The sequence below is a fragment of the Staurois parvus genome, unplaced genomic scaffold (genome assembly GCF_062004578.1).
Source record: "Staurois parvus isolate SC_StPar_1 unplaced genomic scaffold, SC_StPar_1.0 ptg000683l, whole genome shotgun sequence".
NCBI lineage: Eukaryota > Metazoa > Chordata > Amphibia > Anura > Ranidae > Staurois > Staurois parvus.
The window spans coordinates 228,708-254,813 of NW_028318479.1; the positions used below are offsets into that span (position 1 = coordinate 228,708).

The 26,106-nt window shown below is 40.3% G+C and overlaps 1 protein-coding gene across 6 annotated transcripts in view; it reads left to right on the plus strand.

The window, feature by feature from the left end:
• CNOT3 (CCR4-NOT transcription complex subunit 3) overlaps window positions 1–26,106 on the plus strand; it is a 520,718-nt gene that overhangs the window by 218,681 nt on the left and 275,931 nt on the right. The window lies entirely within an intron of this gene.

The following is a 26,106-nucleotide window of genomic DNA, read 5'->3' on the forward strand; positions in this document are numbered from 1 at the left end:
TCACTGCGCATGCGCGGCTCAGGGAGCGCGCAGCGCAGCGATCGCCGGTGCGCTGTGTCCCTCTGACACAGACGATCACGGAAAGAGCTGAAGATGTCAGTTCAGTCATGTGATCAGCTGTGTCCAATCACAGCTGATCACATGTAAACACGGAAATGCCGGTTATCGGCATTTCTCTCCTCTCGAGCTGTCATGCTGACAGCTTGAGAGGAGAAGAGAGCCGGTAATCGGCTTTCCGCGGAGGGGACATGTACACTGATCATCAGAGCACTGATGATCAGCGTGGCCCCAGAAGTGCCACCTGTCGGTGCTCATCAGGGCCACCTGTCAGTGCTCATCAGTGCCACATGCCAGTGCTCATCAGTGCCACATGCCAGTGCCCATCAGTGCCACATCAATGCCACATATCAGTGCCCATCTGAGCTGCCTTTCAATGTCACCCATCAGTGCCAGTCAGTGTCGCCTATCAGTGCCAGTCAGTGCCGCCTATCAGTGCCGCCTATCAGTGTCATGTATCATTGCTGCCTTTCAGTGTCCATCAGTGCAGCCTATCAGTGCCCATTACTGCAGCCTCATTAGTGCACATCAGTGAAGGAGAAAAATCACTTATTTACAAAATTGTATAACGAAAACTAAGAAAAAACTTTTTTTTTCAAAATTTTCAGTGGTTTTTGGTTTGTTTAAGGAAAAATAAAAATCCCAGAGGTGATTAAATACCACCAAAAGAAAGCTCTATCTGTCTCAAAAAAATGATAAAAATTTCATATGGGTACAATGTTGCATGGCCGCGCAATTGTCATTCAAAGTGACAGCGCTGAAAGCTGGAAATTGGCCTGGGTAGGAAGGGGGTATAAATGCCCTGTAGGCTAGTGGTTAAATAAGGGCAATAATTGCAACCTGTTTTTCAAAGAATGAATGACCTCACTAATAGAACTTCACACTGCTATTATTTTGAATATGCCCCTTTCAATTAGTGATTCAATTACACAGAATCAGCAGAATGCATGTCATGACTGTTGGATTTCTATTACTCTACTACACCTGCTAGTAAATTATTTGCCATGTAGAAATATCATATTTACCAAAAACAGTGGTCGATCAGGTTAGTGATGTCTGACTGCTATTAAAATGTCAGGTTTCTGTGATGTAATTAAATGAGACAAATCATTTCAGAATCTTTTCCACTTCTAATGTGACCTATAAACTGTACAACTCAGTTGACAAGCAAACTAAAATCTTTTAGTGGGGGGAGGGGAAGTGAACATAAAAAACTAAAATAATGTTGTTGTATAAGTGTGCACACCCTTTTATAACTGGAGATGTAGCTGTGTTCAAAATTAAGCAATCATATTCAAAATTATGGTAAATAGGAGTCAATACACACCTGCCATCATTTAAAGTGCCTATGATTAACCTCAAATAACATTCAGCTGTTCTAGTAGGTCTTTCCTGACATTTTTTTAGCTGCATCCTACAGCAAAAGCCATGGTCCGCAGAGAGCTTCCAAAGCATCAGAGGGATCTCATTGTTAAAAGGTATCAGTCAGGAGAAGGGTACAAAAGAATTTAATTAGATATATCATGGAACACCATAAAGACAGTCATCAAGTGGAGAAAATATGGTGCAAGAGTGAAATTTCCAAGAACTGGACGTCCCTCCAAAATTAATGAAAAGACAAGAAGAAAACTGTTATGGGAGGCTGCCAAGAGGCCTACAGCAACATTAAAGGAGCTGCAGGAATATCTGGCAAGTACTGGCTGTGTCGTACATGTGACAACAATCTCCCTTATTCTTCATTTGTCTGGGCTATGGGTGGCAAGATGGAAGCCTTTTCTTACGCAGAAAAACATCCAAGCCCAGCTAAATTTTGCAGAAATACAGCTGAAGTCTCCCAAAAGCATGTGGGAAAATGTGTTATGGTCTGATGAAACCAAGGTTGAACTTTTTAGCCATAATTTCAAAACATATGTTTGGTGCAAAAACAATACTACACATCACCAAAAGAACACCATACCCACAGTGAAGCATGGTGGTGGCAGTATTATGCTTTGGGGCTGTTTTTCTTCAGCTGGAACTGGGGCCTTAGTCAAGGTAGAGAGAGTTATGAACAGTTCCAAATACCAGTCAATATTGGCAGAAAACCTTCAGGCTTCTGCTAGAAATCTAAACATGAAGAGGAACTTAATCTTTTAGCATGACAACGACCCAAAGCATACGTCCAAATCAACAAAGGAATGGCTTCACTAGAAGTAGAATAAAGTTTTGGAATGGCCCAGCCAGAGCCCAGACCAGAATCCAATCGAAAATCTGTGGGGTGATCTGAAGAGGGCTGTGCACAGGAGATGCCCTTGCAATCTGACAGATTTGGAGTGTTTTTGCAAGGAAAAGTGGGCAAATATTGCCAAGTCAAGATGTGCCATGCTGATAGACTCATACCCAAAATTAGTTTGAGTGTGGACACTTGTGCAACCATATTATTATATTTTAAAATATACACACACACACACACACACACACACACACACACACACACACACACACACACAAATAATTTAGAATATCATCAATAAGTTAATTTATTTCAGTAATTACATTTAAAAAGTGAAACTCATATATAGATTAGATTTCAAGCATTTCTTTCTTTTAATTTTGATGATTATGGCTTACAGGTAATGAATTCAGAATCTCAAAAAATTAGAATACTGTAAAAAAAGGTCAATATTCTCGAATCATGGTGTCACACTCAAATCAGCTATTTAATGCAAAATACCTGCAAAGGTTTTCTGAGCCTTTAAATGGTCTCTCAGTCTGGTTCAGTGGGACGATCCTGGGGAAGACTGCTGACTTAACAGTTGTCTATAAGACTGTCATTGACACCCCCCACAAGGAGGGTAAGTCACAAAAGGTCATTGCTAAATAAGTTGGCTGTTCACAGACTGCTGTATCCAAGCATATTATTGGAAAGTTGAGTGGAGAAAAAAGTGGTAGAAAAGGGTGCACAAGCAACAGGGATAACCGCAGCATTTAGAGGATTGTGAAGCAAAGGGTTTTCAAGAATTTGAGGAAGATTCACAAGGAGTGGACTCTTGCTGGTGTCAGTGCATCAAGAGCCACCACACACAGACGTATCCAGGACATGGGCTACAATTGTTATATTCCTTGTGCCAAGGTACTTATGAACCAGAGACAACGTCAGAAGCATCTTGCCTGGGCTAAGGAGCAGGGCTGAACTGTTGCTTAGTGGTCCAAATTCCTCTTTTCGGATGAAAGTGGAGAGACACATAATCCAAGTTGCATGAGGTCCAGTGTGAAGTTTCCACTGTCCTTGATGATTTGGGGAGCCATGTTACCTTCTGGTGTTGTTCCTCTCTGTTTTATTAAGTCCAAAGTGAGTACAGCTCTCTACCAGTAAATTGTAGAGCACTTCATGCCTCCCTCTGCAGACTAGCTTTAGAGAGATGCTGATTTAATTTTCCAGATTTTTTTTTTTAAATTCAGAGTGCATGTGGCCGAAAACCAAAACCGAAATGTCTGCATATGTGGGGAGGCTCCAATTATTTATTTTTTTTCGTATTTTTTTTCTACTTTCATGTATATTTTTATATGATTTTTTTTTTTAACCAGTTGCCTCCTGGCCTGTATTCAGATTGTCCATCCGGGTGGACGCTGTATGGTGTCCTTTCAGGTACCCATTGCGCATGCCCGCAGGGCCACGCTGTAGCGAGATCTGTCACCGGCTGTGTACCTCAGACATGGCCTATAACAGATCTGTGTACCGGCCCCGTTGCCAGTACCATGTGATCTGCTGTGACCAATCACATGACCGTTGTATACAATGGATGTCTTCCTTTCATGCCATCTGTTGTATACAAGTGTGTCTAGCTGTGAATGGTCACAGCGATCAGATGCACAAGCTCGGCCAATCACAGCCAGCTGTATCATGTGCTTAGCCATGGCCAAATCACAGCTAATCACAAAAAAAAAAACCCCTGATTGAACCGATTTAATTCGGGTAAATGCTTGCTTATAGCAAAGTAATTCTTTGCTATAAGCAAATTGTTTTAAAAAGAAAAAAATACTGATCACTTCCTTAAAGCAGTACAATGTTACTATGGTAACATTATACTACTTTGGTCATAGTGCAATATGAAAAAAATCTTAAAGAAAAAAATGTAATAAATTAAAAATGTTTAATTTTTTTTTTTGTACTGTCACCGGTCACTGTCCCTGATCACCGCCATGCCAGTTATATGATGACGCTATACTGCACTGGTGATCGTATGTAAAAAAAATAAATAAAAAAAAATGAAAATCATTTTTTTAATTTCCTAATTTTCTAAAAAAAATTACAATGTCAAAAAACTCGCCATGCCTCTTATGAAATACGTCAGACTGTCTACTTTGCAAAAAGGGATCATTTGGGGGATATCTGTACTGTTCTGACATTTTTGGACCTCAAGAAATTAGATTGGCTGTCAGTACTTCAGGATTGATCAATTTTCAGATCTATCCCGTAGTTTGTGAACTCTATAACTTTCCTACAGCCTAAATACTAAATACTAATTGGGGTTATTTTCACCAAAGATATGTAGCAGAATACATCTTGGCCTAAATTTGTGAAGAACAATTTATTAATTTGCAAACTTTTATAACAGAAAAAAAAAAAAAAAAAAAAAAAAAACACACTTTTTTCTTTCTTTTTTTTTTAAATGTTCTGTCTTTTTTTGCTAATTTAGCAAAAAATAAAAACCCTAGTGGTGATTAAATACCACCAAAAGAAAGCTCTAGTTGTGTTAAGAAAGTGATAAAATTTTAGTTTGAATGACAATTGCACAGTCATACAACACTGTACCCAAAGTGTGACAGCGCTGAAACCTGAAAATTGGCCTGGGCAGGAAGGGGGTAAAAGTGCCCTGTATGGAAGTTAAGTTATGATTTTACTGCTATCACATAGAGGACCAATAATCCCCTATGTGGTAGCATATGAGTGACACGTCCTCTTTGTAGTTGGCAGTGTGTGCAAGGAGGGGGCAGGCGAGTAGCGGTGTATACAGTGAGGGAGCAGTGTATACAGAGAAGCTCCCTCACTGGCTTTCACTATATGTCAATGCCAGTTTTTAAATGCATTTGCCGACTATCAAGACCATGAAGAACTATCCCTGTGATGACTTCTAAACATACAAATATTAGGAACTGCAACCATTTTTATACTCAAGTCCCTTCATTTTCAGGGGCTGAAATGTAATTGGACAAATTAATATAATCGTATATAAAATGTTAATTTTTAATATTTTGTTGAGCATCCTTTACTGGCAATGACTGCCTGAAGTCTGGAACCCATATACATTACCAAAGACTGGGTTTCCTCCTTTCTGATGCTTTGCCAGGCTCTAACTGCAGCTGTCTTCAGTTTGTTTTGTGTGGGTCTTTCTGCCTTTAGTTTTGTCTTCAGCAAGTGAAATGCATGTTCAGTTGGGTTGAGATCAGGTGATTGACTCAGCCATTGAAGAATATTCCACTTCTTTTCCTTTAAAAGATCCTGGGTTGCTTTTGCAGTGTGTTCTGGATTATTGTCCATCTGTACTGTGAAGCGCCGTCCAATCAACTTTGCTGCATTTAACTGAATCTGGGCTGACAGTATATCTCTAAACACTGAAGAATTCATCCATCTACTTCTGTCGTCTGTCACATCATCAATAAATACCAATGACCCAGTGCCACTAAAAGCCATGCATGCCCATGCCATCACACTGGCCCCACCATGTTTTACAGATGACTTTGTGTGCTTTAGATCATGAGCTCTTCCAAGACTTCTCCACGCTTTTTTCTTCCCATCATTCTGGTACAGCTTGATCTTCGTTCCATCTGTCCAAAGAATGCTTTTCCATAACTGGTCTGGCTTTTTTCTTTTTTTTTTTTTTTTTTTTTTTTTAGCAAAGTCTAATCTGGCTTTTCTATTCTTCAGGCTTGTGAATGGTTTGTACCTTGTGGTGAACCCTCTGTATTTGCTTTCATGAAGTATTCTCTTGATTGTAGACTTTGGCCATGATACGTCCACCTCCTGGAGAGTGTCCTTCGCTTGTCTGGATGTTGTGAATGGGTGTTTCTTTACAATAGAGAGGATCCTGCAATCATCCACCACTGTTGTTTTCCTTGGACATTCATGCCTTTTTATGTTCCTGAGCTCACCTGTGTGTTTTTCTTTCCTCAGAATATACCAAACTGTTGATGTGGCCACTTCTAATGTTGCTGCTATCTCTCTGATGGATTTGTTTCATTTTTGAAGCCTTACAATGGCCTTTTTTTCTTGCATGGACCGCTTCTTTGAACGCATGATGTAAGTTCACAGCAATAGATTCCAAATGCAAATACCACACTTAGAATCAACTCCTGATCTTTTACCTGCTTAATTGATGAAGAAATAATGGAGTAGTCCACACCTGGCCATGAAACTGCTTTTGATTCAACTGCCCAATTACTTTTGGTCCCTTGAAAAAGGGGGATGGCTACTCTTAAGAGCTGTAATTCCTAAACCCTTCCTCCAGTTTGGATGTACATACCCTCAAATTAAACCTGAGAGTGTGCACTTTCAGCCCATATCCATTATATAACTATAGCTTGAATATGTTTTGGTCAATACTTGGAAAAAAAACAAAAAGTTTGCCTGTGTCCAAATATATATGGACCTAATTGTTAATCTCCTATTACAGCCATTAATGAAAATCTTATGTTTAATAATTTTATCATTTAATTATATATAGGGAAAAACTATGTTAGGGAAGAAGACATACAGTCCCTATGGTACATTCACTAAAACATAATTCAATCCATCTCCAAATAGAAGTCATCACAGGGATAGTTCTTAAAGGGATATCTTCTATTGGAGGTGCGAATAGTGGTACCTAATTTGAATTATTCAATTAGTAGACTCACTATAGGGACATATTGGACCCACGGGAATTCAACCATGCCAAAATCAACCCAGTTTTCACTAGGGATGACAACAACCCCCAATATCTTATGGGAGACACCTTCATCCCCCCTGCCCCTGTGATGTGGAATCCTTCAAACCTTAAATCCCTATTGGTTTGCTCACCTGTACCTGTAAAAATTTAAAAATTTGTGCCCATTCTTCTGCAAAATAGCTCGCGCTCTGTCTGATTGGATGGAGAGCGTCTATGAACAGCAGTTTTCAAGTCTTGCTACAGATTCTCAATTGGATTTAGGTCTGGACTTTGACTGGGCCATTCTAACACATGAATATGCTTTGATCTAAACCATTCCATTGTAGCTCTGGCTGCATGTTTATGGTCATTCACCTACTGGAAGGTGAACCTCTTCCCAGTCTCAAGTCTTTTGCAGACTCCAATAGGTTTTCTTCTAAGATTGCCCTGTATTTGGCTCCATCCATCTTCCCGTCAACTCTGACTAGCTTCCTTGTCCCTTCTGAAAAAAAGTATCCACACAACATGATGCTGCCACCACCTTGTTTCACGGTGGGAATGGTGTGTTCAGGGTGATGTACAGTGTTAGTTTTCCGCCTCACATAGCGTATTGCCAAAAAGTTCAATTTTGGTCTCATCTGACCAGAGCATCTTCTTCCACATGTTTGCTGTGTTCCCCACATGGCTTCTCGCAAACTGGTCTTCTTATGGCTCTCATTCAACAATGGCTTTCTTCTTGCCACTCTTACATAAAGGCCAGATTTCTGGAGTGCACGACCAATAGTTGTCCTGTGGACAGATTCTCCCACCTGAGCTGTGGATCTCTGCAGCTTCTCCAGAGTTACCATGGGCTTCCTGGCTGTTTCTCTGATTTAATGCTCTCCTTACCCGGCCTGGCAGTTTAGGTGGACAGCCATGTCTTGGTAGGTTTGCAGTTATGCCATACTCTATCCATTTTCAGATCATGGATTGAACAGTGCTGTGTGAGATTTGCAAAGCTTGTGGTTTTTTTTTTTATAACCTAACCCTGCTATAAACTTCTCTGCAACTTTATCCTTGACCTGTCTGGTGTTTTCCTTGGCCTTCACGGTGCTGTTTGTTCACTAATGTTCTCTAACAAACCTCTGAGGGCTTCACAGAGCAGCTGTATTTATACTGAGATTAAGTTACACACAGGTGTACTTTATTTACTAATTAGGTGACTTCTGAAGGCAATTGGTATCAGAGTAAAGGGGGCTGAATACAAATGCACGCCGAACTTTTTAGATATTCATTTGTATATAAAATTTTAAAACCATTTATCATTTTCCTTCCACTTCACAATTATGTGGCACTTTGTGTTGGTCTGTCACATAAAATCCCAATAAAAAACATTTACGTCTTTGGTTGTAACATGACAAAATGTGGAAAATTTCAAGGGATATGAATACTTTTTTCAAGGCGTTATATATATTCTTTCTGAGATTGGTAGCGGCGAAGCAGGAAGCGAGTCATGTTCCTACAGATGGTGGGCGGCGCCAGCAGGTGTGTTATTGTGTTTAGCAAGGGCCAATCAGTCTTCCTCCTTCTGGAAACAGGGACTGCCCACTGTAGCAGAACTGCGCCCCAATCTCAAGAGCTGACGATCGCAGCTACAACAGTGTTAGAGAACTCATGATCATTGACACTCCACAAGGTGAGATCTTGCATGGTGCACCAGACCTAGGGAGACTGACAGTTGTTTTGTGTTTCTTCCATTTGTGAATGATTGCACCAACTGTTGTCATCTTCTCACCAAGCTGCTTGGCGATAGTTTTGTAGCCCAGTCCAGCCTTGTGTAGGTCTACAATCTTGTCCCTGACATCCTTGGACAGCTCTTTGGCCTCAGCCATGGTGGAGAGTTTGGAATCTGATCGTTTGTTGCTCCTGTGGACAGGTGTCTTGTATACAGGTAACAAAATGAGATTAGCAGCACTCCCTATAAGAGACTGGTTCTAATCTCAGCTTGTTACCTGTATGAAAGACACCTGGTAGCCAGAAATCCTGCGGAATGATAGGGGATTAAATACTTATTTCCCTCATGAACATGCACATTCAGTGCATAATTTGTTAGACATGCATTTCTTTTAATTTTTTGTTGCTTTTCTGTCTCTGTGTTACAATACACCTGCCATTCAATTTTTAGACTGATCATTTTTTTTGTGAGTGGGCAAACATTCAAAATCAGCAGGGGATCAAATACTTCACTGTATATGTCATAGCCTTCAGAATATTATAAACAACGGATTCAAGAAAATTCAAATTATGACTAGATATAGTGCTCAGCACAAATTAGTACACTCGTTTGAAAAGTAAGATTTTAATCAATATCTCAATTAACACTGGACCAATTTCCAAAATTTTGACAAAACTGAGTTTTATAGAACATTTGTTTAGCTCATTACATGAAAGTAAGGTTAATATAATTTGGGTTTCAAAATCTTCCATTTTACTAAAATTAGTTGAAGCAAGAATGAATACACCCCACAATAAAAACTACTACATCTATTATTTTGTATGATCTTCATGATTTGTATGCACAGCACCAAGTTTTCTAGGCATTGAATGAACAAGTTGGCGACATTATTGCAACACCTATCTTTTTCTATTCTTCAAAAACGACCTCTTTTACAGCCTATTGCCCATAGGTGTTTGGGTTCCGATCTATGGAGGCATGCTAATTTCCGTGGATGACCTAGACATCTCTGTGAGATGGTTGCAGGTCTATTTTTGTTAATTTTTTTGTATCATTTTTGCTACAGTATTTTGACTGATGAGTAAAGCTTTGCTGATCTTCTAGTAGCCTTCACCTTCGTTGTGTAAATAAATTATTTTGTTTCTCAGGCCTTGTGACATTTCTCTTCCATATGGTGTTATTGCAGACAGCTTGAAATGGGAAGGAGTTTTCTTTGTTAAGAAACACCCTTTTATAATCCACTGAATTCTGGCCACCTGTTTAATGAATAATTAGACTTACCTGTAAGTTGAATTCTTGTTAATTTGGATTTTGTTGTCCAAAATTTAGCTTTGAAAGTAAGACTTTCATTAGGGTTTATTCAATTTTGCAACATGGTCATGAATGTTAGGAAAAATACTTTGTGCAAATTAACAAATCTTGTTTGCAATCAGTGGCCCACATTTGTGGAAGTATTTTGTAGTATAGTTTCCCTTAAAAAATGTGGATTCTGAAATGAAAGTATAGGTTGTCTGACAAATCTGTTAGGGTGTATTCAGTTATGCTGAGCACTGCACATATATAGTATATTGTGTGTAAAATCTATACACACACACACACAGTGAAGGAAATAAGTATTTGATCCCCTGCTGATTTTGAATGTTTGCACACTCACAAAGAAATGATCAGTCTAAAAATCCGATGGTAGGTGTATTGTAACATATAAATACATAAAAAGTGAGCGCTCTCAAATTAGCAGCCAATGCACTAAAGGTGATCACAGCAAACCTTATGAAGTACCAAATAAAATAAAGTGCAGCGCTAGATGAATGAATAATAAAGGTATAAACGAATAATAAAAATTTCCTTAAAAAAAATAGAAGCATAAATGAACAGTTCATAAAAATTAAGGATAATCCACTTGTTATAGCAGGATACCAGGACAAGTTTGTTGGCCTCCCCTCTGATGATGTGCTCTGCACGAAAGGCCTAAGGAGGAGCCAACATAGCGTGACGTCACAGCCGCCTGGAGCCACGAGGAGGCCCAGCGGCCATCTTAACTAAGGGGTCAGTACTACTCTTTACCACCACTGTGTTTTTTGAGCGCTATACTACCCTGTTTTACTCACTTATATTCTGAATAAAATCATCAAAATACTACACTATGAGCACCTGTTCTTTGCTCGTATTGGAGCTAATTAATTTCCAGGATACTTTATTGCATTCCACTACCACCAGAGGGAGAGAGCCCTGTACCCAGGCTGTGCACCCGTCCAACCTTAAGGGGACCTCTGGACCTAGCAGTTCTACCACACACCACCAAGACAAGATTATCTATCCTTAGATGAAAGCTCACCTACTCCGCCTATATAAGTGACCCTGGTGGGTATTGATTACATGCGCATTATCCATGCGTGTTCGGTGAGTGCGCATTTTTATCATTCATTCCTGCCACAAACTTGTCCTGGTTTCCTGCTATAGCAAGTGGATTATCCCTAATTTTTATGTACTGTTAATTTATGCTTCTATTTTTTTTAGGACATTTTTATTATTCCTTTATACCTTTTCTTATTCATTCATCTAGCACTGCACTTTATTTTATTAGGTGTATTGTAACACAGAGACAGAATAGCAACAAAAAATTCAAAAGAAATTCATATCTAACAAATTATGCACGGATTTGCATGTTCATGAGGGCTAAAATGTAAATATATCGAAATGATGAATAATCTCAAAATGACAGTCAATAATAGATTATTTCAAAGTGACAGTCCATGCATAATTAGGTGGAGGTAGTAACAATCACAATCCTATGTAGGTGCTCCAATTTTGGTATGATAAGAATGCACACTCACCAGATACGCAATGTTAATGCGCATAAACCGTAGCAATGATTCCCTCAAATTAATGGATATGGTCCTGGACCAGGGAAATCCTCTCTCTGCGTCTAGGTGGTGCTGTAGGAGCTCACAGAAGGAGAAGGGATCAGACACCCAGGGGCCCCTTTAAGGGGTGGATGGATGAGGCCGCATATAAACCAGGGTCTCCTCTAAGGACAGCTGTACACCTCTAGGATCCAAGTGGCTCTGGAAATTAATAGAAGTCTCCTCACTGCCAGCACCGCCGATCACCCGTCGGTCCAGGACCATACCCATTACCTTGAGGGAACCCTTGCTACTGTTAATACGCATTAACATTGCGTATCTGGTGAGTGTGCATTATCATACCACTATTGGAGCACTGACACAGGATCGGGATTGTTACTACTTCCACCTAATTATGCACGGACTGTCACTTTGAGATTAATTATCTATTATTGACTGTTATTTTGAGATTATTCATAATTTCGATATATTATTTACATTTTAGTGCTGCACTATATTTATTTATTTGGTCAATGATTGTTTTATATTGGTTACCTTTGGTGCATTAGCTGCTGTTTTTAGAGCGCTCACTTTTACATCTTTTATTTTAAAGTTCGTGAGGGAAATAAGTATTTGATCCCCTTCACAAAACATGACTTAGTACTTGGTGGAAAATCCCTTGTTGGCAATCACAGAGGTCAGACGTTTCCTTTAGTTGGCCACCAGGTTTGCACACACTTTCAGGAGGGATTTTGGCCCACTCCTCTTGGCAGATCCTCTCCAAGTCATTAAGGTTTGGTGGCTGATGTTTGGCAACTCAAACTTTCAGCTCCCTCCACAGATTTTCAGGCAGGACCTTCATGTGCTTCTTCTTGAGACACTCCTTTGTTGCCTTGGTCGTGTGTTTTGGTTCATTGTCATGCTGGAACAACCATCCACGACCCATTTTCAATGCCCCGGCTGAGGGAAGAAGGGTCTCTCTCAAGATTTGTCAGTACATTGTCCTGTCCATCGTCCCTTAGATGCGGTGCAGTTGTCCTGTCCCCTTAGCAGAAAAACACCCCCAAAGCAGAATGTTTCATAGACCGCATTCCTCCTCCTCCTCCAAACATGACGAGTCGAGTTGATGCCAAACTGCTCGAATTTGGTCTCATCTGACCACAACACTTTCAACCAGTCATGTTCTGCATCATTCAGATGTTCAGTGGAAAACTTCAGACGGGCCTGGGCATGTGCTTCCTTGAGCAGAGGGACCTTGTGGGCACTGCAGGATTTGAAGGGAGGCTGACAGTTGTTTTGTGTTTCTTCCATTTGTGAATGATTGCACCAACTGTTGTCACTTTCTCACCAAGCTTCTTGGCGATAGTTTTGTAGCCCAGTCCAGCCTTGTATAGGTCTACAATCTTGTCCCTGACATCCTTGGACAGATCTTTGGTCTTTGCCATGGTGGAGAGTTTGGAATCTTATTGTTTGATTGCTCCTGTGGTCTTTTATACAAAATGAGATTAGCAGCAGGAAAGCTGTAACGCTTCCAACTTAGAAACATTTCCTTTGATCTAGGCAGTAATAGCTGAGGTAATATGTTTTCCATTTGTGTGTAGTTAGCTACAGGGTGCTATGCAGGCCCAAGGCTGTGGACCATTCCTATGGTTCTCCCCTGAGGGAATGCCTACTGTGATGGGCGAAGTCTGGACCTTTTACAGAGACTGATTATCTGGAAAAATAAAACAGGTTCATCCTGTTATTGGACCAATAATGTAGCAAGTATGAGGCTTAATATCTTCACTGCTTGCAGTACATTTATTAATATTTCCTTAATAGTATTCATTTTATGTTAAACCTGGAATGTGTTTTATTTACTATGGCGCAATTAAACTTTCAAACTTAGTATCCCATAAACGTGTAGCCCAGGCTTCTTTTAATTCTTTATTTCAAAAAGTCCGAGAACTGGAAGGTATATATAAGCACTCGAAGGCTGTGGACTCCGCGACGGAGCTTGACCAGGTACGCAAGCAACTGCGAGACTTAGTGGAAAAGAAAACTAGACTCAATTTTATCTTAACCCAGAAACTCTTCTACGAACATGGCAATAAAAGCGGCAGGTTTCTGGCACGGGCCTTGCAATCTAAAAAGCGCTGCGTACCATTCATCGACTTAACTCGAAACAAGGTCACCTACTCAAAACATCTGCAGATATCGCAGCCGAATTTGAACGTCATTATACCAAGCTTTATAACCTCCCCTTATCAGCTAAACAGACAGGGGATGCTAGATCACGCAAGGTCATCATCCAGACTTTTCTGGACTAATATCTCCCTAAAGCCATTTTTCAATCACAAGCAAAAGAATTAGATGGGGCTTTGACTTTGATGGAACTACAACAGGCCATTGCACAACTAAAACCAGGTAAAAGTCCGGGACCAGATGGTCTTATAACCACATATTACAAATCCTTCATAGACGTCCTAGCACACCCATTTCTAAAGGCCTTCAATTCGCTAGATACACCAGGTCAATCGATGCGCTCTCTCTGAAGCCCATATTACATTGATACCGAAAGAAAATAAAGACCAGACATCGCCGGTGAATTACTGCCCGATTTCCCTACTGAACGTTGACTTAAAGATTTTTGCCAAGATACTGGCCAATCGCTTATTGTGCATTATTAATTTTATCAAATCTTTTCTTTTCAAATTAAATAAAATTCATAAAAGTATGTGTGTGTGTATGTGTATATATATATATATATATATCCCCAAGTGTGATACCAAAAGAACTATAGTCCTCTTTTTTTTTTTTTTTTTTTCTTTTTTTCTTCCAATTATTTCTTCCAAAAATTATCTCTCTTATTTTCACTCTTCATGTAATATCCAGATATTCATGAACCTCAAAAACCAAAAAAACTCAACATAGTGTACTATCCTTATACAAAAAGGAAATTAGTGCCATTCATTGTGAATTACGTCACTCACTAAAACTGTGCATGTAAAAGAAAAAAAAAAAAACTCTATATGTGAACACTGCAATAAGCAATCGTGATCCACTCAAGTGGTTAATAATATTATTCCAACCCACTGCACCAAACAGCACTCCAATTCGTGTAGTAGTGAATAATTACCCCAATCCTGTTTCAATAAAGCTTGTAAAACAACATAAGAGATGGCATCAGACTCCTGGGTCCAGATCAATCCTGAGATTTCTCCTCCACTCTCCCCAATACTGTTTCAATAAGGCTTGTCAAACAACATAAGGGATGGCATCAGACTCCTGGGTCCAGATCAAACCCGGGATTCCTCCTCCACTCTCCTCATAAGTAAATTGGCAATTAGAGAAGACACCATAGAGTATAGAAATTTATTTTGGCAACTTACATTTAAAATTGTAGAAATCAGCTTCCCAGAGACACAAATTACATCACATAAGGGAACTACCGCATGTTCCCACTTCCAAGATGGCCGTGGCTATACTTCCGGAAAACAGTGCGTAAGATGTCACGTGTCACTGACGCGTTTCCCTTCCTGGACTTTCTGAAGAGATCCCTTCAGAAAAAGTCCAGGAAGTGACGAAACGCGTCAGTGATACGTGACTCTGACGCACTGACGTTTTCCGGAAGTATAGCCGCGGCCATCTTGGAAGTGGGAACATGCGGTAGTTCCCTTATGTGATGTAATTTGTGTCTCTGGGAAGCTGATTTCTACAATTTTAAATGTAAGTTGCCAAAATAAATTTCTATACTCTATGGTGTCTTCTCTAATTGCCAATTTACTTATGAGGAGAGTGGAGGAGAAATCCCGGGATTGATCTGGACCCAGGAGTCTGATGCCATCCCTTATGTTGTTTGACAAGCCTTATTGAAACAGCATTGGGGAGAGTGGAGGAGGAATCCTCAGGATTGATCTGGACCCAGGAGTCTGATACCATCTCTTATGTTGTTTTACAAGCTTTATTGAAACAGGATTGGGGTAATTATTCACTACTACACGAGTTGGAGTGTTGTTTGGTTTGGTGCAGTGGGTTGGAATAATATTATTAACCACTTGAGTGGATCACGATTGCTTATTGCAGTGTTCACATATAAAGTTTTTTTTTTTTTTTTTCTTTTACATGCACAGTTTTAGTGTGTGACGTAATTCACAATAAATGGCACTAATTTCCTTTTTGTGTAAGGATGATACACTATGTTGAATTTTTTTGGTTTTTGAGGTTCATGAATATCTGGATATTACACGAAGAGTGAAAATAGGAGAGATAATTTTTGGAAGAAATAATTTGAAGAAAAAAAGAGGACTATAGTTCTTTTAGTATCACACTTGGGGATATATATACTTATATGAATTTTATTTAATTTGAAAAGAAAAGATTTGATAAAATTGGTTATGTAGTCTTCAAGGGTGAAAGTGAGTGTTTTTTCTTTTTGGGATATTTAATTTTATTTTACTTATTTAGAAATTTTTAGTGTACTAATTAGTAATTTATATTGTGCATTATTGACACTATTGTCTCCACTGATCAAGTGAAATTCGTTCTCAGCAGAGAGGCTAGAGACAACACCATCAGGGCTATAAACATACACCATTGGTTGACACAGAAGAGGCAATCTGGCTGCTTCTTCTCTCTGGACGCTGAGAAGGCCTTTGACAGACTGGCATGGGACTATATGGAGGCTGTTCTATCTGGCCTCGGGCTTCATCCCCGCTTTTTGAACTTCATTATGTCCCTATACACGACACCAACGGCTAAAGTGAGAGTAAACTGTCTCCTTTTGGAAGCCTTCTCAATAAGCAATGGGACCAGACAAGGCTGCCCATTATCCCCCCTCCTATTTATCATTACACTTGAACCGTTCTTGAACTGTATTAAACAAAATGACAATATTAAAGGGATTGCAATTAATTGCAAAACGCACAAAATTGCGGCCTTCGCTGACGACATTTTACTCTTCTTAACACACCCACATATTACATTGCCTAACCTACTACATGACTTCAAGCTGTTTCAGTATCTAGCCAATTTTAAGATCAACTTCAATAAATCTCAAGCCCTAAATATTTCCCTACCACAAGATACGCTTCGACAGGCAAAACTTAATTTTCCCTTTACCTGGCAGTCCGAAGCCATCAGGTATCCAGGAATTCAACTACCGACCCATCTTACAGATCTTTATGCCCAAACCTTCTTACCCATCCTTCGTAGCATTACTAAAGACCTACAAACTTGGGATAAACCGTTTTTCTCTTGGTTCGGCAGAGCAGCGATCCTTAAGATGAATGTGCTTCCTAGAATTCTATACCCTACTGCCAACAATTCCAATTAAACTGCCTAATTCCTTCTTTAACCATTTGCCGCCCTCCCTATGGCCGAATGGTGGGCGGCAAATGTCATCAGCGTTCCGGGTGGACGCCATATGACGTCGTCCTGCACATGTGCAGATTGCACTCCTGCAGATTGCACTCCTGTACCTCGGACACGGCCGATGACAGATCTGAGTATCGGCCCCGTTGCCAGTACCATGTGACCTGCTTTGACCAATCACAGCAGGTCACATGACAGTTGTATACAATGGATGGCTTCATTCATGCCATCCATTGTATACTACTGCCTAGCTGTGAATGGTCACAGCTAATCACATGCACATGTCATGTGATTAGCTGTGGCCAAATCACAGCTAAGCACAAACAAAACAAAAAAAAACCCTAAATGAATCGATGTCATTCAGGTAAATGCTTGCTTGTAGCAAAGTAATTCTTTGCTATAAGCAAATTGGGTAAAAAAAAAAAAATACTGATCACATCCCCAAAGTAGTACAATGTTACTATGGTAACATTGTACTACTTTGGTCATTGAGAAATATTAAAAAAAAAAAAAAAATGTAATAAAAAAATATATATATATAATTTTTTTAATTTTTTTTTCATACTGTCACCAGTCAGTGTTCCTGATCACCACCATGCCAGTTATATGATGACGCTGTACTGCACTGGTGACAATATGTAAAAAAAAAAAGTGAAACTAATTTTTAATTTTTTCATTTTCCGAAAAATTATGACAAAAAATACAACTTCAAAAAACTCGCCATGCCTCTTATGAAGTACGTTGGACTGTCTACTTTGCAAAAAGGGGTAATTTGAGGGATATCTGTACTATTCTGACATTCTTGGACCTCAAGAAATTAGATTGGCTGTCAGTACTTCAGGATTGATCAATATTCAGATCTATACCATAGTTTGTGAACTCTATAACTTTCCTACAAACTAAAAAATACATCCTAATTTGGGTTATATTCACCAAAGACATGTACCAGAATACATCTCGGCCTAAATTTATGAAGAACAATTATTAATTTGCGAACAGAAACAAAGAAAAACGTGTTTTTGTTTTTTTTTGTTTTTTTTTCAAAATTTTTGGTCTTTTTTTGTTAATTTAGCAAAAAATAAAAACTCCAGTGGTGATTAAATACCATCAAAAGAAATCTCTAGTTGTGTGAAGAAAATTGATAAAATTTTAGTTTGGGTACAATGTTGTATGACCGCACAATTGTCATTCAAAGTGTGAGAGCGCTGAAACCTGAAAACTGGCCTGGGCAGGAAGGTGTAAAATTGCCCGGTATTGAATTGGTTAAGTCTTATAAAACATTATGTACCTCGTTCCTATGGTGTAACAAACGCCCCAGAATCGGTTTCGACCAACTTACTATGCCCAAAACTAGCGGAGGTATTGGGCTAACAGACATTGCCCGCTACTACAGAGCATGTCAAATGGCAAGAATAGTAGATTGGTCCAGAAATCATAGCTGTAAAGCTTGGGTTGACTTGGAAGCTGCCTTTTCAAAGACCCCACTCACCTCTTCTCCTTGGCTGAAAAATTTGTACCTTCCGTCTGAGTTTACGGGCCATCCTCTTATAGGCCCCACTCTATCCTGCTATCACCAGATAATTAAGAAAACAGATTTCTCTTCTACCCCGGGCCTACTCTCACCCGTTACAATGAACCCAGACTTCCCCCCGGGCTTGTTGCATGCATTTCTTGCAGGACCCAGTCCCACAGACAGTTTGAGTATGCACCAACTTTTTAAAGATGGGGCATGTCTATCTAGAGACATCATTCTAAATAATTGGCCACTTCTGACCTTGACGCCATGGGTGTACAGACAACTGCACCATTTTGTTCATAGCTCCTCACACAAACTAATATACTAGACATCTTACCCTATTCGAAAAACATTGCTCTACGGACTCCCCCCAGGACATGTTATATTCCAGCTTTACTCTTGCCTTGAAAATACTATTGATGTTCAGTCAAGAAAAGCTTGTAAGGCCTAGAGCTCTGAATTACAACTCCAGCTAACGCCGGAAGACTGGGATCACATCTACGCACATATCCATAAAGGATCCATATGTGTCTCCACACAGGAAAGCAACTTCAAACTATACTCTAGATGGTACAGAGTCCCATCCCTGCTTCACCAGTTCGATCCCAGTGTCTCGGACGCGTGTTGGAGATGTCACCAGGCGAAGGGTATACTCATGCACATTTGGTGGGACTGCCCAGTGCTGCAGCCTTTTTGGGGGAAAGTCCAATCCACAATTTCACGAGTAACCACGTATAACCTAGACTTCTCCCCTGCACAATTCCTGCTGCACCATTCCTCACTTCCATTCCGTACATATCGTAAATCACTCGCCATGCATATGGTTAATGCTGCAAAACAATGTGTCCCAGTCCATTGGCGCTCAACACGTATTCCCACTATCCGTGAATGGTTTGCTAGGATCAATAAAATTGAGGAAATGGAGGAATTGATCTCTGTTGCTAAGGAACATCCCGAGAGATTCAGGGAAACCTGGGCTTGCTGGAGACATTTTAAAACCACCCCTACTTACCACCTACTAGTACAGGACTGAATGATTGGACATATTATGACATTGGGGAGTATCCTGTTTTCTGAGATACCTCTTGCTATATGTCTGGACGTGCCTTGGTCTTTCACCGTGGCTTATTCTCTTGGACTTTTAATCCACATTTTACCCTGTTGACTGTTTTGATACACACCACATCTTTAAGCTATAGGTCTATATTTCTATTGCGGCTCATTCAACATGAAGTGAGCCATTTTATCCTCAAGTATACACTCCACTTCCCGTTTTACCTTACCCTAAGCCCTCCCACCACCCACCCCCTTTTTTTTCCTCTCTCTCGCTCTCTCTCTCCTCTTCCTTTCTATCCTATATACTTACCTTTACCACTATACTATGTGGGAACTCGCTTCTAAATGGTAGAGCTTCTTCAAAGCACACAGCAACTCGCTTCTTTTTAAGGGCCTTTTTGCCCAATTTTATTTAAAGGAAAAGTTCCATCAATCTTCCCACGCAGGGGTAGCTGCATCAAACAAATGCAAATGATATTTCAGCCTTCTGGCTGGTACACCGATTTCCGTCTGTCTCCTGCAGACTCTATCCAAAAATGGCTTTCCCGCACACAGCTAGCCAACCGCACACAGCTTGTCTGGCTTCCACCTCTACTAGGTGAAGCCCACCTGACTCCAAGGCAGTGACCTCCTGCCTGCCGGGGTGGAGCCCTCCTGACTCCTATCTGCCGGGGTGGAGCTCAGAATCATGGCCTGGCCTCCACAAAAAGGCCTGCACACACCTGTGCAATCAGCGCGCTGGCTGCTCCCAAAATATGGGCCCAGGATTGGAGATTTCATCCCTCCCAAATCTTTTAGAAATCTCCAGGCTACAGGTCCCAAAACAGGCTTTACAAACCAAAGAGGAAACTGATAAACCAGTTTCCTCTGCATTATGAGATCTGCCTGGAGCCCCTCAACCTGTATGGTTGAGAATCCTGGTTCTCCATCATGATTTCCACCGTGGCAGGATACCGTACTGCCACATATACTACCCTTTTCTAACTAACCCTCTCTCTATCTGATCTCTAGCTCACACCTGTGTTCAACTCCTATCATCACTTTTAATACAGAGCATTGACCTTCAAACAGGTGTGCTATGCTCCATATAACTCACATATCCAATTCATGGACACACGAATCAGAACTAAAGCTGCATCATGTGCGGTTCTTACTCAATACTCTACACTTCACACTCCCTTGATATAAAATCCTGCTCATAGGTCAGAAGACAATATATCTCCCTGCTTCTCTCCTATACTCTGTACATTTACTGGATTGTAATATATGTTGTCATAATGTCTTATACCATTATATTCTGTATTGCCTTTTATGCTTTGACCCGTCTGCGCAACGGGAGGCGACAGGCTATGTTATGTTCAGATTTGGATCCATAACTGTATATGCATTGTTATGCCTGTTTTCTTCTAATAAAAACATTTTTTGAAAAAAACTTTCAAACTTAGTAGCAAAATTACACCATTCACAGCTTATGCAGGCCATAGACTGTTCGTTTATCGGCCAAGTTTTCGTCCGAAAGAATAATCGGCCGATTTTCACACAGTTAGAGGGGCAATGGCATCTGCCGATTTTTGCAGCTCCTCCTCATTTTGTTTATCGGTCATGCTGGAAAATTTGTGAAAAACGGCTGATTTTCGAAATCATTGGTGGCAACATCGGATTACAGAACAAACAATGTTTCGTTTTTCGGACAAAAAATAGTCCGATAAACGAACCATCTATGGCCTGCATAAGTCTGATGTGGATTTCTCCTTTTCATTGCAAGCCTTGGACCCCAAAACTCTCCAGACCTACTTCTTCTTCACAAATGGCACCCTCACTCTCCATCGGCATCAGAGTCCTGTCCCTGTAGACCAGTGTTTCTCAACTCCAGTCCTCATGGACCCCCAACAGGTCATGTTTTCAGGATTTCCATTATTTTGCACAGGTGATTTGATCAGTTTCACTGCCTTAGTAATTACCACAGCTGTTTCATCTGAGGGAAATCCTGAAAACATGACCTGTTGGGGGTCCATGAGGACTGGAGTTGAGAAACACTGCTGTAGACCCATGTGGGGGTATTCTATCGTGGAGGGCAAAGCCAGGATGGGACTGGTCTCTACCATCTTTTTCTGGTTTAAAGACATCTGCCACAGTAAGTTTGACTTCTTGTCCCATTGTGTCTGATCCCTGATGGCTATTGCAGAGCACAGCCTGCAATACTTTAAATGGCGGATCTCAGCCATAGAGCCCAGCATTTTTTAAAATTGCACAGCTTCAATCTCTGTGGCCCTAAGGCATATAAGCAGGCCACTTTCCTTCTTTTGGCAGGTTTCTCTAGTTGGTAGTGTCCATTCCCACCTCCCATGGTACAGCACCGTGATATTTGGATGCTCCTGGCTTCCAGCATTCTACAATGCTTGGCACCAAAGGCTTCATGCTTTCCTTTCCACAGCAGTGAAAGTTGCGAGTACCCCTTTTGGGATACCTAGTACCTCACGTGGCAAATCATGGACACAAGGTACAAGGGGCAGAGGGCCTAAGTCTAAAGGATGGTGTTCTTCCCTTCCCTGTCACACATCACCAGATCCATTAGTGTTTGGACTGCTTTTGTATGTGCCACAGTTAATTTTAGGATCCTATGTTCTGTGCTGAAAGAGTAAGAAAACCCTTTTTTTGTTTGTTTTTTTTACTTACCTGTAAAATCCTAATATGAGATTACAGTCCAGGACACGGGTCCCTTGCCTGAATACTTGCTTCAAAACAGGCTTGTTGAGAGTGGGAGCGGTTATTAACCATTTCAATACCGGGCACTTTTACCCCCTTCCTGCCCAGGCCATTTTTCAGGTTTCAGCGCTCTCACACTTTGAATGACAATTGTGCGGTCATACAACATTGTACCCAAACTAAAATTTTATCATCTTCTTCACACAACTAGAGCTTTCTTTTGGTGGTATTTAATCACCACTGGGATTTTTATTTTTTGCTAAATTAAACAAAAAAAGACCAAAATTTTGAAAAAAAAAATGTTTTTGTTTCTGTTATAAAAGTTTGCAAATAAAGAATTGTTCTTTATAAATTTAGGCCGAGATGTATTCTGCTACATGTCTTTGGTGAAAATAACCCAAATTAGGATGTATTTTTTAGTTTGTAGGAAAGTTATAGAGTTCACAAACTATGGTATAGATCTGAAAATTGATCAATCCTGAAGTACTGACAGCCAATCTCATTTCTTGAGGTCCAAGAATGTCAGGACACTATAGATATCCTCCAAATGACCACTTTTTGAAAAGTAGACAGTCCGACGTACTTCATAAGAGGCATGGCGAGTTTTTTGAAATTGTATTTTTGTCATAATTTTTCGGAAAATAAAAAAATTTAAAGTCACCAGTGCAGTACAGCATCATCATATAACTGGCATGGCGGTGATCAGGGACACTGACAGTATGAAAAAAAAATATGTATTTTTTTTATTTTTTATTACATTTTTTTTTTTTTAAAGATTTTTTTTCATATCTCATTATGACCAAAGTAGTACAATGTTACAATAGTAACTTTGTACTGCTTTGGGGAAGTGATCAGTATTTTTTTTTTCTACACAATTTGCTTATAGCAAAGAATTACTTTGCTATAAACAAGCATGTACCTGAATGACATCGATTCATTCAGGGTTTTTTTTTTTTTTTTTTTGTGCTTAGCTGTGATTTGGCCATGGCTAATCACATGACACAGCTGGGCTGTGATTGGCCCAGCTTGTGCATGTGATCGCTGTGACCATTCACAGCTAGGCACACTAGTATACCATGGATGGCATGAAGCACACTAGTATACAATGGATGGCATGAATGAAGCCACCCATTGTATACAACTGTCATGTGACCTGCTGTGATTGGTCACAGCAGGTCACATGGTACTGGCAACGGGGCCGGTACTCAGATCTGTCATCGACCGTGTCCGAGGTACACGGCCGGTGACAGATCGCGCTGCTGCGCGGCTCTGCAGGAGCGTAAACTGCGCGTGCCAAGGAGGACGCCATGTGGCGTCCACCCGGAACGCTGAGGAATTTTGCCAGGGGCCAAACAGCCATTGGCAGGGCGGCAAATGGTTAAGAGGATGTCCATGCAGCTTTTTTTATTGGCAGTCACCTGCAGGCAGCTGCATGTAATCCATACTTAAAACTAAGATCTTGTGTCCTGTACTCCAAGAAAGAAATTTTACAAGTAAGGGGAAAAAAATTCTTAACATGTCCCACAAGGTGGCTTTTGTTGTGGCCATTTCCTCAGGCAGAAGAGTGTCAGAGGTAGCTGCTTTTTCTTGAAAGGTGTACCCATATCTTTAACCACATGACCTCCAGAAGGTTTTACCCCCTTCATGACCTGGGCATTATTTGCTATTCGGCACTGTACTGCTTTAATTGACAATTGCTCAGTCTTGCAACATGGTACCCAAATGAAATTTTTATAATTTTTTTGTCACACAAATAGAGCTTTCTCATAGTGGTATTTGATCACCATGGTTTGTTTGTTTTTATTATCTAAATGAAAAACCAACAATTTTGAAAACAAAAAAAATTTATTTCATCATAAAACATATCAAATAAAAAATATATTTTCTTAATAAATTTAGGCAAAAATGTATTCTGGTTTCATGTCTTTGGGAAAAAAAAAATCTCTAAGTGTATATTATTTGATTTTTGTGAATGTTCTAGCGTCTACAAACTATGGTATATTTACTGGAATTTGCATAGCTATGATGCTATACTGGTAATGGTGGTGATCATCGACTTGTAGTGGGACTGTGATAGTCTGGTAGGCAATTTGGAGCTAAGAGACCCTCACTGGAAGGTACATTAACTTACACTGATGTAGCTAGTGACACTGATACAGTGATCAAATATAATACTGTCACTGTTCTAGTGACACTGGCTGGGAAGGGGCAATCAAGTGCCTAACAAGTGTGATGTGTGCAATATCTGCTGCGTTTACGAAGAGAGCTGGCACTTTTTTTCCTCCTTGGCCCGCAGGAGGAAGAAACAGCCAGATTTCTTTTCTGCGTACAGAGTCCTGTGTATTTGCAAACACAGGATTCTGTGCTGTGATTGACCTCAGCTGATCAGCTGGTATACAGCCAAAATCATTGGCTGTAACCAGCTAACCGACTTGTGCTGTAACCAATTACAGCACAGATCTGGCACGTGCGTGCCATCCCATCCAGTGGACACAACAGAGGAAAAACGCTCCAGTGGTATAGAGCCACTGGCTGTGCCTGCACTTGCCAATCTCGCAATAGTTATATAGTGAGCAGGTCTGCCAGTAGCGTAGGATAGGGTGGTTCTAAAAACTAGACTTTTTTTTTTTTTTTTCTGCCTAAGGTTGTTGCCTCCTTCAACCTCCATAAGGAGAATGGTATTACCTTTGGTATGCTCTGCAATAAAGGAGATTGCCTTACTACTTTAAATGTAGTAAAGTCCATTAGGTTGTAGCTAAATGCTACCTTTTCAGTTTGAGGATTGATTTCTTATTTGTTATCCTGGATGACCCCTGCAAAAGGATGTGTAGAATTTTCTTTGCATATCTAGCTAAGTTTGACAGACCAATTCCCGGGCTTATGCCCTCAGACTCTATGAACTTCTGTTTCCGATTGTTTTTGCATTCCACCAAAGCAGCGAGTGCCTTATGGGCTTTTCTCCATCAGTCCTGTGTCCCAGGTTTGTTTTGCAGTGATCTCATCCTTTTTGCCTAGTTTGTGACGACTTTTCATTTAGCTACATTGGCAGATGCTAGCTTTGGCTGCCAGGATTTGTAGGAGACTGTGTGATCACCTATGTCATGGGCGGCCCTCCAGCTGTTGCCAAACTCCCATGAGGCATTGCAAGATTGACAGTTACAAGCATGACTCCCAAAGGCAGAGGCATGACGGGACTTGTAGATTCGCAACAGCTGGAGGGCCGCCAGTTTGACACCCATGACCTATATTATAGGGGAGGACTTTACCCATTATTTTCTGTTTGGTGTTCTGTAGCCTCTCAAGTGATACTACATTTGGATATTCCGGTGATCTCATGGTCTGTGAATCAAGCGTTTTGCTTCAGTGAATGATTAATAGAAGGAAAATTATGTGTACTCATTGTATAATTATTCCCTTGTTCTGTGAATGACACAGCTCCTGCCCCTCTGGATGAATTAAACCGTTGCTTACATTGGATGTTTTTTTTCCTCCCTGTATTGCTTGCCACTAAAATGAGTCTGACAGTTGGGTTTGGCCATCAGATTGAGCCTCATCCTTAGTTGCTTTTTACTTGCACCTTGTGTTGTCCTACTGCAGGTGGCATTATAGCCCAATGGCCTCATGATCTGTGGTTCAAGATGTATCCTCAAATAAAATCAAAGAAAGTAATTTTACAGTGAGTACAAAAATCATTTTTATGGGTGAGTGGAAAGCTATAAGAAGAGTGGATGAAAAGACAGGTTCTTAATGAATCCACTTATTCGTTTTTCATTTTACTTCATCAGTATAACAATGTAGAAATTTTTAAGTGGTATTATACCCAAACCGAAAATTGTAATATTTTTCAGCTTACCAATCATTAGATGTGACTGCAATAGTTCCTTTTTTTTTTTTTTTTACACAGCATTTTACCCTCTGGCTAATCTTTGGTCAACTGCATTGTCGGTCGGGGGGTGGGGGGCAGATTTAGATACA